The sequence below is a fragment of the Haemaphysalis longicornis genome, unplaced genomic scaffold (assembly GCF_048455015.1).
Source record: "Haemaphysalis longicornis isolate Haplotype H1 unplaced genomic scaffold, Haemaphysalis longicornis Haplotype H1 scaffold_9, whole genome shotgun sequence".
Lineage (NCBI taxonomy): Eukaryota > Metazoa > Arthropoda > Arachnida > Ixodida > Ixodidae > Haemaphysalis > Haemaphysalis longicornis.
The window spans coordinates 168,851,539-168,867,023 of NW_027526460.1; the positions used below are offsets into that span (position 1 = coordinate 168,851,539).

At 46.5% G+C, this 15,485-nt stretch overlaps 1 long non-coding RNA gene across 1 annotated transcript; it reads left to right on the forward strand.

The window, feature by feature from the left end:
• Nucleotides 1–4,492: 4,492 nt before the first annotated feature.
• On the forward strand, nucleotides 4,493–14,182 carry LOC144153931 (uncharacterized). The gene is made up of 3 exons (XR_013319413.1): nucleotides 4,493–4,584; nucleotides 6,969–7,071; nucleotides 14,035–14,182. It is a non-coding gene; the product is annotated as an uncharacterized LOC144153931 (long non-coding RNA).
• The last annotated feature ends 1,303 nt before the right edge of the window (nucleotides 14,183–15,485 follow it).

Below are 15,485 nucleotides of genomic sequence, written 5' to 3' on the forward strand. Positions count from 1 at the left end.
TGTGCACGAACGATTCAGCCCCGGCAAGCTACGGTCTGCCTAAAATCCACAAGCCTGGCGTTCCTCTTCGGCCTATCGTCGACTTCTCGAGGTCACCGCTCTACCGACTATCAGGCTACCTTCACCAAGTGTTGAGCCCTCTAGCCGGTAAGACGCCCACGCACGTCGGAAACTCGTCCTCTTTTGTTTCGAAGCTGAAGGACGTAGCTCTAACTGAAGACGACGTCATGGTTTCGTTCGACGTCAAGTCTCTTTTCACTAGTGTCCCAGTGGATCTGGCAGTAGCCACGTGCAAAGAAGCACTAAACGCGGACATTAGTTTTCCCAATCGCACTCTCTTTAACGTCCCCGAGCTCTGCGAGTTGCTTATGTTTTGTCTGAGCAACACCTATTTTTCTTACGGGGGAAGCCTCTATCAGCAGACCCCTGGCACGGCAATGGGTGCATCAATATCAGTTACTACGGCCAATCTAGTTATGGAGGCTTTAGAGGGGAAGGTTGTTGCAACCTTCACACCAGCACCGAGGTTTTTTTGCCGCTATGTCGACGACTGTTTTTGTATTTAAAAAAGCAAGATGTCCCATGTCGTCTGGACAGCCTCAACGCCCAGAATGTGCATATACAGTTCACCGTGGAGTTCGAGCAAGGCAACATGCTTCCCTTTTTTGGATGTTCTTGTTCGCCGCGATGCGGGCTCTCTCCTTCTCAGTGTACAGGAAGCCCACACGCATGAGTCGTTACCTCAGTTTTGAATCTTGCCACCCTCTCGGCCACAAGACATCCGTTGTGTCGTCCTTGATAAAGCGCACCGTATGCATCTGCTCAGATGACAGTGCACTGAAACGTGAATTAGGAACGATCCGCCGCGAACTAATCGCCAATGGCTATCCTAAGCGACTTATTTGCCGAACCAAGAATAAGGTACTACAGCCAAGAATGGCCAACAACACGACATTACGAGCACGCGCAGCCATCCCCTACGTCCCAGGAATAAGAGAAGCATTGTCGCATGTCTTTTCAAAATACGACATGCGCATTGCCCATGTACCGACCAGCGAGCTCCGCGACGACTGAAAGAGCACCAACGTGATGTAAGAAATCATAATCACATGACGAATGCCATTGCGGAGCACGCGCACAAACATTCCCACAAGATTGACTGGGAGAACACCGCAATTTTAGCTAAGGAAAACAACACATCATCTCGGCGTCCGCTAGAGTCACTTTTTATCCAATCAACGCCAGCCGCAATGAACCGGACGGATGGGACTTTGCCTCCCGTCTACGCATGCTCTCTACGTCATGTGCTGCCAAATATAACTGACGACGACGGCTTGTCTTACGTAGTGAACAAGGAACCCGTATGTGGTTCCGAAACGTCAATATATTTTTATTCTTGGTCAGTGTTCACTTTTCTTTTGCAAGTTATTATATGGCGTTCCCTATTACGGACGCGCTGCGTCTGTGAAACGTCACTCAGCCACACATCATCATTACTGTGGTAGAGAACCAAACCTGCCTTCCCTTTCAGTTTTTCAACTTCAGTTTCACACCTCAAGTCCTTCCCAAGGGGATTTCACTTGCAATGCTGTGCCCTTTCTGGCATGAATGCTAGCACCCCTGCAGAGTTACCTCCTGCAGTGCAGGCGTCCCATCAAGCACCATCAATCAAGGCAGTGGCTGCTTCAGACCTCCCACCGGATCATACCGCCGATCTCCCTCGTCTTCTGGATTCCTGCAAAGACATCTTGGACTCAGACAACCATCCACCAACCCAAACTTCTGCAGTCACCCATCATATCAACACCAACATGCTTCACTAGTGTACAGGTGGCCCTATTGCGTATCACCCTCTGAACGACTCGTCATCCAAAAGGTAAAAAAAAATGCTCAGTAAGGATACAGTCAAACCATCTTCCAGTCTGTGGGTGTCTCCAGTCGTGTTGGTCAGAGAAAAAGATGGGACGTAGTGCTTCTAGATGGATTATGCAAACTTAACTATTATGAAGGAAGGCCTTATACAGTGGGATCTCATTGATACAATTCTGCATAATACGTTTTTCTTTTCATTCCAAGCAAAAATCCCTTAGAAATAATGCATTTTCGTGCATTTGATACGATCACATTTTTGCTAAAAATTGGATGGCACGACCACGAAAGTGAACCTTGACCATTTGTAGAAACCTTACATTTATTCTTCGGTATACTAGCTCAAACCCCATGTCAACAACCCATGACCTTCATGGCAGCGCCGGTTCTGCGACAAAAACACTGCTGCCGGGCGTGGGCGCTCTGTTCAATGAGGATGATATGTGAGGCGAGGCACTGTGCCATCTAGTGAAACATATCATAATCACAGAGTTTCTCAGTTTGATAATAATCGAGGAAGAAGGTTCCAATGCTCTTGGCAGGCGGCGACTTCCCTCCCCAACTTCTCGCCATGCTCTGTGCTTCCCGCTCCGTTCTTTGTTCTCTTTCTGCGCTGTTCCTGTGTTCGGTGGTGTTGCTTATGAGGTTATTTTTGTTCTTGTTCTATTTGCCTAGTCTTGTTCTGCTTAGGCTGCCTTGTTGCTGTGCGGGGTGTGCTGCCAGGCTTGTGGCAATGGCGAATTGGAAGAAAACCCGAAAAGGAAATGCGTGGATTTGGCACACAAGCTCGGTTTGCCAGTGTCAACGCTCAACACTATTGCCGGTCAGCAAGAGGAACTTCAAAAGAATCTGCAAGTTTTCGGCCCTGATGCGAAACAAGCACAAGGTGCGAAGCATGACCAAATGGAAGACATCCTGCTCACATGGTGGGAGGAAGTTAGAGCGGCAGGATGAACGCCGATAGGTCAGTACTACGCGAAAAAGTTGACAACACTGCGCTCTCCTTGGGCATTGAGGACTCCAAAGCGTCTGGTGGCTGGCTTCACCAATTCAAGGCACAACGTGAAGTGTCCTACAAAACAGCATCCGCCTAAGTGAAAAATACCAGCAGCTTTTTTTTTATTTTTACATTTCCGGAGAATTTTCTCCCAGACTTCGAAAAGAAAGTGCAGCACAAATTTACCAGCTACTCCACTGTTGCTCAATAAAATTGAGTTGCTGACGGAGAATGCAGATTTTTCTCCTTTTTTTAACAAACTCTTTGGATAATACGATTTGCACATAATGCTTTTTATTTCCCGGTTCCCCTGAAAAACGTATCAACGAGATTTCACTGTACATGATACATAGACAAGACGTGGCTGGCAACTTGTGAAGGGAGGTAAATTCGTGCAACCAAAGCCTGATTAGTCATGCTAATTCCTCCTATATTTCAATATGGTCTAACACCAGCTACCCCACTTCGGCAGAGCCAGTGGGGAACATTTCAACACTACTGTCACTGCGTACTGCAGAACGAACATCCATCCTGCATTTAAAAACCCTGCATACGAAGCTGCATCGCGCAAAGTTGTTCTATGGCCACTGAATGTCCTCGCTGAATGTCAAGGAAGCGTCCTCACCGACGCGCTTTGGCGTCGTCTATCAGCGAATTCGTATGTATACAAGCGTTTACAGCAAGAACGGTAAATATATTACTACGCCCTTCAAGCACATATTGGCAAAATGCGATTACTTCGCCGCGTTCGCAGGATTGAGCCGCACAGTAGAGAACACAGTCGTAGCATACTAGCAGGAATTAACGCATCGTATGGCTTCTTCCACGTTTCGTCACCCCGTGACTACAGTTTACCTCAACACCAATTTATAACGCACGCCCATAAAGAGCTTACACTCTAAAAAGCGCTACAACCTTTCTGGTAACCTTAAGTGAATGTAAAAGCGTAGCCACCGCGCACATCACGTCGTAGCTAGCGCCGACTTCAATGCGAACGCAGTCGTCGACGCGGCTACGTGAACGTACCGCTGACAGCCTCAAGGAAAGTGTATTTGGGGGTACTAGAACAACGTATTTAAATTTAGCCTATGTTTGCAAATAACAAATGATTCCTTGAGTGCTTTAGTTACATTGTCATTCAGAATGTGCCTAGCCAGTTATGTCCAACATACGGAGAGCGCACGGCGTTTGCAGTACACGGACCGGTATATAATTACCCGTCCCTCTTGACACCAGCCCTTAAAAAATATCTTACCTTTCGTTTATGACGCAACAAGATGCAGGGGAGAAAGCAGCAGGTTTCGTTATCTACAAGAAATCGATGCTGGCTTGCGCTTTGAATATAGTGCCTAGAATTCTAGGCTCTGTACTTTGAAACTCGTACACAACAGCAAAGTGGCTTCGGCTTGACGTGGCTTGACCAGTGTTGCTTTGGCTTGCGCAAAATTAAATCAACTAAAATCCTCTGTTACACAACTTTTATACTCTGTTACCTCCGCAAATAACAGATCACGAGCGGCTGTATTTAGCCAGTCGTGTGGCAGTGTTTTTAGTCGAATTAAGTTTGCACAAGGCAAAAGCAACACTGGTCAAGCCACGCAAGCCGACGCCACTTGCCTGTTGTGAACGAGTTTCAAAGCGCAAGCCAGCATCGATTTCTTGTAGATAACGAAACCTGCTGCTTTCTCCTCTGCATCTTTGTGCGTCATAAACGAAAGGTAAGATATTTTTTAAGGGCTGGTGTCAAGAGGGACGGGTAATTATATACCGGTCCGTGTACTGCAAACGCCGTGCGCTCTCCGTATGCTGGACATAACTGGCTAGGAACATTCTGAATGACAATGTAACTAAATCACTCAAGGAATCATTTGGTATTCGCAAACATAGGCTAAATTTAAATACGTTGTTCTAGAACCCCCAAATACACCTTCCTTGAGGCTGTCAGCGGTACGTTCACGTAGCCGCGTCGACGACTGCGTTCGCATTGAAGTCGGCGCTAGCTACGACGTGATGTGCGCGGTGGCTACGCTTTTACATTCACTTAAGGTTACCAGAAAGGTTGTAGCGCTTTTTAGAGTGTAAGCTCTTTATGGGCGTGCGTTATAAATTGGTGTTGAGGTAAACTGTAGTCACGGGGTGACGAAACGTGGAAGAAGCCATACGATGCGTTAATTCCTGCTAGTATGCTACGACTGTGTTCTCTACTGTGCGGCTCAATCCTGCGAACGCGGCGAAGTAATCGCATTTTGCCAATATGTGCTTGAAGGGCGTAGTAATATATTTACCGTTCTTGCTGTAAACGCTTGTATACATACGAATTCGCTGATAGACGACGCCAAAGCGCGTCGGTGAGGACGCTTCCTTGACATTCAGCGAGGACATTCAGTGGCCATAGAACAACTTTGCGCGATGCAGCTTCGTATGCAGGGTTTTTAAATGCAGGATGGATGTTCGTTCTGCAGTACGCAGTGACAGTAGTGTTGAAATGTTCCCCACTGGCTCTGCCGAAGTGGGGTAGCTGGTGTTAGACCATATTGAAATATAGGAGGAATTAGCATGACTAATCAGGCTTTGGTTGCACGAATTTACCTCCCTTCACAAGTTGCCAGCCACGTCTTGTCTATGTATCATGTACAGTGAAATCTCGTTGATACGTTTTTCAGGGGAACCGGGAAATAAAAAGCATTATGTGGAAATCGTATTATCCAAAGAGTTTGTTAAAAAAAGGAGAAAAATCTGCATTCTCCGTCAGCAACTCAATTTTATTGAGCAACAGTGGAGTAGCTGGTAAATTTGTGCTGCACTTTCTTTTCGAAGTCTGGGAGAAAATTCTCCTGAAATGTAAAAATAAAAAAAAAAGCTGCTGGTATTTTTCACTTGGGCGGATGCTGTACTATAGGACACTTCACGTTGTGCCTTGAATTGGTGAAGCCAGCCACCAGACGCTTTGGAGTCCTCAATGCCCAAGGAGAGCGCAGTGTTGTCAACTTTTTCGCGTAGTACTGACCTATCGGCGTTCATCCTGCCGCTCTAACTTCCTCCCACCATGTGAGCAGGATGTCTTCCATTTGGTCATGCTTCGCACCTGTGCTTGTTTCGCATCAGGGCCGAAAACTTGCAGATTCTTTTGAAGTTCCTCTTGCTGACCGGCAATAGTGTTGAGCGTTGACACTGGCAAACCGAGCTTGTGTGCCAAATCCACGCATTTCCTCTTCGGGTTTTCTTCCAATTCGCCATTGCCACAAGCCTGGCAGCACACCCCGCACAGCAACAAGGCAGCCTAAGGAGAACAAGACTAGTCAAATAGAACAAGAACAAAAATAGCCTCATAAGCAACACCACCGAACACAGGAACAGCGCAGAAAGAGAACAAAGAACGGAGCGGGAAGCACAGAGCATGGCGAGAAGTTGGGGAGGGAAGTCGCCGCCTGCCAAGAGCATTGGAACCTTCTTCCTCGATTATGATCAAACTGAGAAACTCTGTGATTATGATATGTTTCACTAGATGGCACAGTGCCTCGCCTCACATATCATCCTCATTGAACAGAGCGCCCACGCCCGGCAGCAGTGTTTTTGTCGCAGAACCGGCGCTGCCATGCAGGTCATGGGTTGTTGACATGGGTTTGAGCTAGTATACCGAAGAATAAATGTAAGGTTTCTAAAAATGGTCAACGTTCACTTTCGTGGTCGTGCCATCCAATTTTTAGCAAAAATGTGATCGTATCAAATGCACGAAAATGCATTATTTTTAAGGAATTTTGGCTTGGAATGAAAAGAAAAACGTATTATGCAGAATTGTATCAATGAGATCCCACTGTATAAGGCCTTCCTTCATAATAGTTAAGTTTGCATAATCCATCTAGAAGCACTACGTCCCATCTTTTTCTCTGACCAACACGACTGGAGACACCCACAGACTGGAAGATGGTTTGACTGTATCCTTACTGAGCATTTTTTTTACCTTGTGGATGACGAGTCGTTCAGCAAGTGATACGCAATAGGGCCACCTGTACACTAGTGAAGCATGTTGGTGTTGATATGATGGGTGACTGCAGAAGTTTGGGTTGGTGGATGGTTGTCTAAGTCCAAGATGTCTTTGCAGGAATCCAGAAGACGAGGGAGATCGGCGGTATGATCCGGTGGGAGGTCTGAAGCAGCCACTGCCTTGATTGATGGTGCTTGATGGGACGCCTGCACTGCAGGAGGTAACTTTGCAGGGGTGCTAGCATTCATGCCAGAAAGGGCACAGCATTGCAAGTGAAATCCCCTTGGGAAGGACTTGAGCTGTAAAAGTGAAGTTGAAAAACTGAAATGGAAGGCAGGTTTGGTTCTCTACCACAGTAATGATGATGTGTGGCAGAGTGACGTTTCACAGACGCAGCGCGTCTGTAATAGGGAACGCCATATAATAACTTGCAAAAGAAAAGTGAACACTGACCAAGAATAAAAATATATTGACGTTTCGGAACCACATACGGGTTCCTTGTTCACTACGTAAGACAAGCCGTCGTCGTCAGTTATATTTGGCAGCACATGACGTAGAGAGCATGCGTAGACGGGAGGCAAAGTCCCATCCGTCCGGTTCATTGCGGCTGGCGTTGATTGGATAAAAAGTGACTCTAGCGGACGCCGAGATGATGTGTTGTTTTCCTTAGCTAAAATTGCGGTGTTCTCCCAGTCAATCTTGTGGGAATGTTTGTGCGCGTGCTCCGCAATGGCATTCGTCATGTGATTATGATTTCTTACATCACGTTGGTGCTCTTTCAGTCGTCGCGGAGCTCGCTGGTCGGTACATGGGCAATGCGCATGTCGTATTTTGAAAAGACATGCGACAATGCTTCTCTTATTCCTGGGACGTAGGGGATGGCTGCGCGTGCTCGTAATGTCCTGTTGTTGGCCATTCTTGGCTGTAGTACCTTATTCGTGGTTCGGCAAATAAGTCGCTTAGGATAGCCATTGGCGATTAGTTCGCGGCGGATCGTTCCTAATTCACGTTTCAGTGCACTGTCATCTGAGCAGATGCATACGGTGCGCTTTATCAAGGACGACACAACGGATGTCTTGTGGCCGAGAGGGTGGCAAGATTCAAAACTGAGGTAACGACCCATGTGTGTGGGCTTCCTGTACACTGAGAAGGAGAGAGCCCGCATCGCGGCGAACAAGAACATACAAAAAAGGGAAGCATGTTGCCTTGCTCGAACTCCGCGGTGAACTGTATATGCACATTCTGGGCGTTGAGGCTGTCCAGACGACATGGGACATCTTGCTTTTTTAAAATACAAAAACAGTCGTCGACATAGCGGCAAAAAAACCTCGATGCTGGTGTGAAGGTTGCCACTACCTTCCCCTCTAAAGCCTCCATAACTAGATTGGCCGTAGTAACTGATATTGATGCACCCATTGCCGTGCCAGGGGTCTGCTGATAGAGGCTTCCCCCGTAAGAAAAATAGGTGTTGCCCAGACAAAACATAAGCAACTCGCAGAGCTCGGGGACGTCAAAGGGAGTGCGATTGGGAAAACTAATGTCCGCGTTTAGTGCTTCTTTGTACGTGGCTACTGCCAGATCCACTGGGACACTATTGAAAAGAGACTTGACGTCGAACGAAACCATGACGTCGTCTTCAGTTAGAGTTACGTCCTTCAGCTTCGAAACAAAAGAGGACGAGTTTCCGACGTGCGTGGACGTCTTACCGGCTAGAGGGCGTCTTACCGGCGTCTTACCGGCTAAGGTAGCCTGATAGTCGGTAGAGCGGTGACCTCGAGAAGTCGACGATAGGCCGAAGAGGAACGCCAGGCTTGTGGATTTTAGGCAGACCGTAGATTGCCGGGGCTGAACCGTTCGTGCACAGTAACCTGTAGTAGAGGCCCTTGTGGTGCGGAGGGACTAGCTTGAAAAGCCTGGTTAGCAGTTCTTGAAGCTTGGACTGTAACCTGCTAGTTGGGTCACGGGCTAGAGGAGCGTATGTCTGCTGGTCTTCGAGAAGGGCCAACATCTTCTTGTAGTGGTCACTGCTATTTGGCAAGACCGTGGCATGCCTTTGTCAGCAGGAAGGATTGCGATACTGCTGTTATTCCGCAGGCTTCTGATGGCTTGCCTCTCCGCTACCGATAAATGCAGTCTTGCACAATGTCTTCGCAAACCAGAGAGCACACCAATAGCACGGGTGCGCGCTTCTTGCCGTACTTGAGAGGGAAGTTGGCCGACCGCGCGTTCGACCGCACAAATCACCTTTCCTGGCTCCGGCGGTGCTTCCGTGTTAAAATTCACACCTCGGGACAAAACCTTAGCCTCCTCTTCGTTCGGTGTGTACGGAGATAGGTTCATGACCTCTTGGGTGCATTGTGGCACGTCCGGCCGGAGTGCTTGCAGTTTCCTCTCTTGCGATGTTCTATGACGGCCTTCTCCCATTTTAGCGGTGAAGTTTGCGTGCAGCTGCTCACCTGGGAAGTCCTCATGAATAAGATACTCAAGTTGCCGGCGTACAAAGAAGGTTTGCTTCTCCAAAGCTCGTAGCTTCTGGCGGCACTCAAGGATACGTGCTTGTAGTAGCTTCCGCTCGGCTTGTCGTACAATCTGGTGAGAAATAACTGTGAGAAACGGGTGGGCTTGATCACAGTGGCATGTATGTTACAGGATTTGACAGCAAATGGACATAATCTGTGGAACGAGAACGGTGCTTTTGAGCATTTTTGGCAGAAAGAAATTCAAAAGAGAGAAGTCCCGCAGAACAGTCAAGGAGAGCGGTTAGAGAAAAAATCGACGCCGAGGATAATGTCATGGGGGCATTTTTCAAGGACGGTGAAGAGAGCGACACTATCGTGGTCGGCAATCTATATTCAGGCGGTACGCATTCCGGCAATTGAAGGTGTGATCTCATTGGCATCTTGAACAAATGTTTGCATGGGTGGCGTCAGAACTTTGCGGAGATGCCAGCGGAAGGTTAAGCTGATTACAGAGATGTGAGCATTTGTGTCAGTGAGAGCCTGGGCTGCAACACCATCAACAGTAACGTCTAGTAAATTGGGCTTAGACTCCTTGGTTAATAGAAGATCTGTCGTCCAGGTCACAGATGCAGTATTACCTCCTTGAACTGCATTGATTAGTCTTGTGGTGAGGCGAAGGCTTAGCGTGGCAATGTCGAAAGCTGTAGCGGGCCACATGCCCACCGTGACAGCAGTGGGAGCGTATTGGCTTGTTTTCAGGAGTACTCCACTCTTGGGAATTTTGTGTATGAAAATGGCGTGGGGCATATTGGTGGGGACCAGTTAAGACACGAGGAACAGTGAAAGCGTTTTTCGGGTGAGCTACAGAGCAAATGCGTGGAATGGTGTGGCTTGCGAGCTCTTGCTGTATATCGCATGGATTAGGCAGATGGAAGGTGACGTTCATTCACGGGTTGGGGCTAGTAGGGCAGCCGTAGCCGTAGCCTCCAGCTCACGGCGTACTATTTTCATTAAGTCGTCGAACAAAGAAGGGCACATTCCCGTGAAGTGGTATGCTCGTAATAGGATGTGGGACCTGTGTTAGACAGTCGAGTGAACTGTGGGGCAATACAGTGAGCTTTCACTTGTTTCTTTCTTACTTTATTTGGTACCCACAGCGCCTGTTGGCATTATAGTGGGGGGAATGACAAAAAGAAATGCATCAACTAGTTACATTGATAACCAAAGAAACATTTTCCAGAGGCTGCGAGGCCCTTTTCAAGATGTTTAAACGGTCTGCACTCTGTAATGATGCCGCCTGTGGTGGTGCAGTCCTTATAAACAAGCAGGTTGAAAGCACCATCAGCAATTCCTTTCTGCACATGGCCTACTTTGCCAGTTTCTGACGTGTCGGCATCTATCTTGTGACACAGAGCAACACCATCCTGAATATAGGCGACGGATGACTCCATCGAGGTTTTGGCATGGGAAGAAAGTTCCTTCGCGGCTAGTTGGTGGCCAACAAGCTTTGCGAACAGCTCACGTAATGTCAATTTGCAGGTTTCCCAGCTTGTCAGGTCTGCTTCGTGTGTCTCAAACCAACAATAGTCTGGCTGGGCCCTTGATGTAAAATATTACGTTGGCCAGCACCAAGGTTGCATCCCATCTGTTATGAGCGCTCGCACTCTCGTAGGTGCTTGTCCAGTCATCAACGTCAGTGCCGCAGAAGGTGCTGCGGTCGCAGGGATGGGAGACGACCATAAGTGGCATGGTCGGCCAGAGGGCTCCATCGAGTGCCAAAATTTCTGTGCTGACCTGGTGTCCACTGTGCAGCTCCGTGTTTGAGGTAGCAGATGTTGCAATGCAAGAGGACCAGGATAGGGCACGCTGCGCAAGCCTCTTCATCTTCACAGCGCGCAAATCAGGTTACTGTGCGCACAGTAATCCAGGCTGGTGCCCTGCTTTCAGCATTGACGCTGAAAACCTTTTCTACTCCCTTCCGCATGAACAAGTTTTGGTCTCTGTGAAAGAACATATCACCGTCTACAACGGTGAGGTTAAGTTTATGCAAAGTTGCGGGATTTCCGTGGAATCCTTTTTGGAGCTTCTGCGTTTCTACTTAGCATCAACTATTGTAGGATGGTGTGACAGTGTCTTTGTGCAGAGATCTGGAATCTGTAGACGTTCTAAAGTTCCTCACCTTGTTAGTGACATTTTCTTGGCTCATGTTGACCATGTATTAGAACGTGACTTGGAGGGTTTGGCAATTAAAATTTTCATGTATGTTGACGATTACCTAGTACTTTGTGGAAACTATGACCCTACAAGAAAAATGGTAGACATTTTAAAAGCATTCAAACGTCATGCATTTAGGCTGACCTTTATGTCCAAGGCGCTAAACGAAAGAACAATCCAGTTTTTGGACCTGTTGTTAAAATTCGAGCAGAATCATGTATGTTGGCTCTATAGCCCGCGATCGAAGAAGCCTTTACTGAACTCTTCATCAGCACGTTCTAGGATTGCAAAATATGGGAATGTTGTCAACTGCCTCAGGTCAGCCATCTTGTTTTGTTTTCAGTCTTGTTTTCACCTAATTGAGTCTAGCTTTGGTGAACAGTTAGTTGGACCCAAAAATGCTGCCTACGGTGACGGAGTCATTGGGTCGGCCTGTTTTCAGTTGTTGGATTTGGTGAAGAAAACTTTCTCCTGCTTGTGATGTTGTGAAGGAAAAGATAGTTGTAATCTTGTACCTGCACGATGTATCTCACCGCTTGAAAGAAGTGGGGTGCAGATATAACATCAACGTGGTGTTTTCAGCCAAAATTAAGTTAAACTGCAGCTGTCCCGCCATCGAAAAGAATATTAGTAATAACGGCCGAGCAAACAGCTGTGGTGTGAAACATGAGAAACAGGTTGTTCCTTATAGATTAAACGTGGTTTATTGCATTCCTTTCAATTGTGGTCGCTTTGATGTTGGCCAGTTCACTGAGTGCCTTCTGGCCCTCTTCCCACCCATTGCAAAGATTGTGGTTGTACGCTTTTCCTTCATGATACAACGGTACAGTTCTCGCACGATGAACAAAAGGTGAGGGAAGTATAGTGGAAGCACATAAAATTCGAAAAATTTCCGACCCGTGTGTTAGCACTCGTCTTTAGCACTTTTAAATGCAGAATTGCCGTATCTTGAAGAGAGCAGTACTCGAGAGCGTTTGTCTGTACAGTTGCTTATAGTGGGTTCATGTGTCATATTTTTATGTTTGTTTTATACCTTCGATGGCTTTATATTTGTCTCTTCAATTAAAATTCGGTTTTGGTTCAGTGGTTGTCCAGTGTTATCCTCCTTTTTGTCCCGTTATTTGTGCGCTGCGAAGATTAATCTACACTAACTAGCCCGGTTTTCTACGCTACTTCGGTCCGCAACCACTATCAATGATGTTACGTGGCGCAGAAAAATTACAGGTTGTTTATAAACAAGTCCACAGCATTGGCTCAATGGTAAAGCGGTGCCAGAGTAGCGAACTGATCAACTTTGGTAACGTCATTTTTCGCTCGTGAGTCATTTAATTTGCATTCGTTCTCGTCGTCCAATGAGGATTACTGCACGACAACACCTACACGGCACGTTCAAAGCATCAAACAGATGGGTATTTCAGATACTTGGCTCCTAACTTATGGTAATGTTAAGGCGAAGCAGCAAGTACAAGGCGTGCAAGGCAGCAGCCTGACTTCTTCTGGCCATCGTTGTCGTAAAGGAGCAACTAAGTATACTTGTGCATGAAGAATATGCTATCCAGGCATTGACGATTTACAAAGTGACACTGTGTTTATTCAAAGAGGTCGTTCTTTAGCGAGTGTTGTTATAAGGTCTTTCCCACTTCTCTTGTTTTTAATAAAGTGCTGTTTTGCCGCTTTGCGCTGAAATCAGTTTTCAACTCTTGAGGATTTGTGCCTAGTCAAGTAATGACTCGAACTTGTGCCTGAGCAGCAGCCGCAGTTCCTAAAGCATTGTGCAGCTGAGCCCAAGGACTTTTTTCTTTTCCTTTTTTTAGTGAGTGCAAAAAGAAAAAAATCGAAAACGCCCGTGTGTGGAGATTACAGTGCTAGGTAAGATAGCCAAATGTCAGGATTAACGTGAATCGAACCTAGCACTGTGTCGCGCTTCATAGCCCAAGAGTGGCCTCGGCAACTACAACCCCCCAAATAGAATCTTTTTCCACTTTGTTTTTGCAGCAGTGGTGCGTTGAGTTGGGCTCAGCCTAGTGCCCCCTCATATAATTCCTGACTGATAAACCGACCCAGTTGTCCTATATGGCCATTGCGTGACAGCTGTTCTGTCAGATACACTGTAAGCACCTGCTTAACTATTGGGAAAGGCAGTGCAGTTTGTTAACGAGATCAAAACAGTCTAGCTCAGAACTTTATTCCTACTAGTGTAAGCCATTATTTGGCCTTGTACAAATTCTCAAAAAAGTCAAAAATACCGTTTGGTGTGAAGGGACTAAAGCAGGTTTTAGACACAAGACTGCATCAGCAAAGGATCTCTGGTGTCACGTAGAAGAAAAAGTCAGAATAAGCAGTTATAGTACCTTAGTTCAAAAGCAGGCTAAACTAACTTTTGTGTACATAATAATGTAGCCATATATGGGACAAAATACACCATCAATTGTGAATTTAGATTCACTTGACGTTTGCGGTGTGGTTGTAAAAGGAAAGGAAGCGTTTATTTGTTTCTTTTGGTGTTGCAGGTGCTGACTGAGAAATTGTGGAAAGTTTTGAGCCAAGATGTTCCTGGCCTAAACCGTGATGGGCACGTAAAATGTTGTATGTATATTTGAGGTTATAAAGCATTTAATAAAGAATTTTCGAGCTTTGGGACTTGGTTTGTGCTGTTTCATATGCCCATACATTGCAACATGTAATCTATATTCAAATCTGTAGTTTTATTAAAAAATTGTTTTCAGCAGACAGATTTACTATTCACTACGTCACTTTTTCATGATCAGTTCATTAGCATGTGTTGCGGGTTTTTTTTAACAATTGATGCAGAACTAGCACACATACTAGTTAAATATTTATAAGGCCTAATGTTATGTTTCAGTTTTTCAGTCAATTTGAGAACCTGTATTTGCTGTAAACTTAAGTGCTTTTGTGATCACATGCCTTGAAGCATGCTCCAGCGTAAGAATACTGGATACCAAAGCCCCTTGTAGCTTGTTTTGGTCAGTGTGTGTGGACAAACGTAAGTCATCAGTGGAGGCTTCATAGTCCAACTCGCAAATAAATGTGGGTGCTAGCACCATTGGTGCTTGCAAGCAAAAAAGAAAAAGACCCGTGAACACACGATCGCGAAGAGGAGGTGGTGCAAAGGTAGTCCTGCGTGTCTAAATCTAATAGGCGAAGGTTAGAGCAGGAGTATTTGACAGTTCTAATTCTGCCTGGGCAAAAATTTAGTGCCAACTGACGTTTCGTCTGGGCGGAGCGCTAGATACGATAAAGAAAAAAAAACAAGCAACCCGGTTGTTTGTACCATCGCATAAAAAGCAGGAGACAAAGTGCAACGGTGCAACCATCGTGACAAGGTTGAAAGCAATCGTAAGAAAATCTGAGTACCAACATGTTCAAGGTGGGCTGCAAGTGATTATACTTATCGCGTATTCCCAGCGTGACTTAGGCCCAACTTTATGGGGCATTAGGCTAAATTTCTATTTGTCACACTCCAGGAATTCATTCATAATAAAGGTTGACTTTCACAGCGGCGGCCGATCACAGGGTGAACTGTGGATGCACGCTTGCGTAGCAACCGTTCACGCGACGATTTGCGAATGCTACACTGCGATTGCAAAACAGCACGGATTACAAAGTATTTAGGTAATATTACCTAGAACACTGTTGCAGCGTAAAACGTAATCAAACGACCCGGTTGAAGCACTTCGAAATGCACAGCGCTGGGTATCACAAGCGGACGCGAAATCCAACACAGACACAGTTAAAGCACTTTTAACTTCGTTAAAATATACAGATCTAGGAGTGTGGTTGAATAACAGCGCAGCCGTCCCAGAAGGCGAAATCCAACGCGCGAATGAAACACTTGCCGCTTGACATGGAGGAAAGAAATGGGTATTTAGTGCCGGCCGGCCGCCGGGCCAAGAGCGGGGAGTGTGTGCGCCGGAAGATCAGCCCCACAACCCTTCGCCTT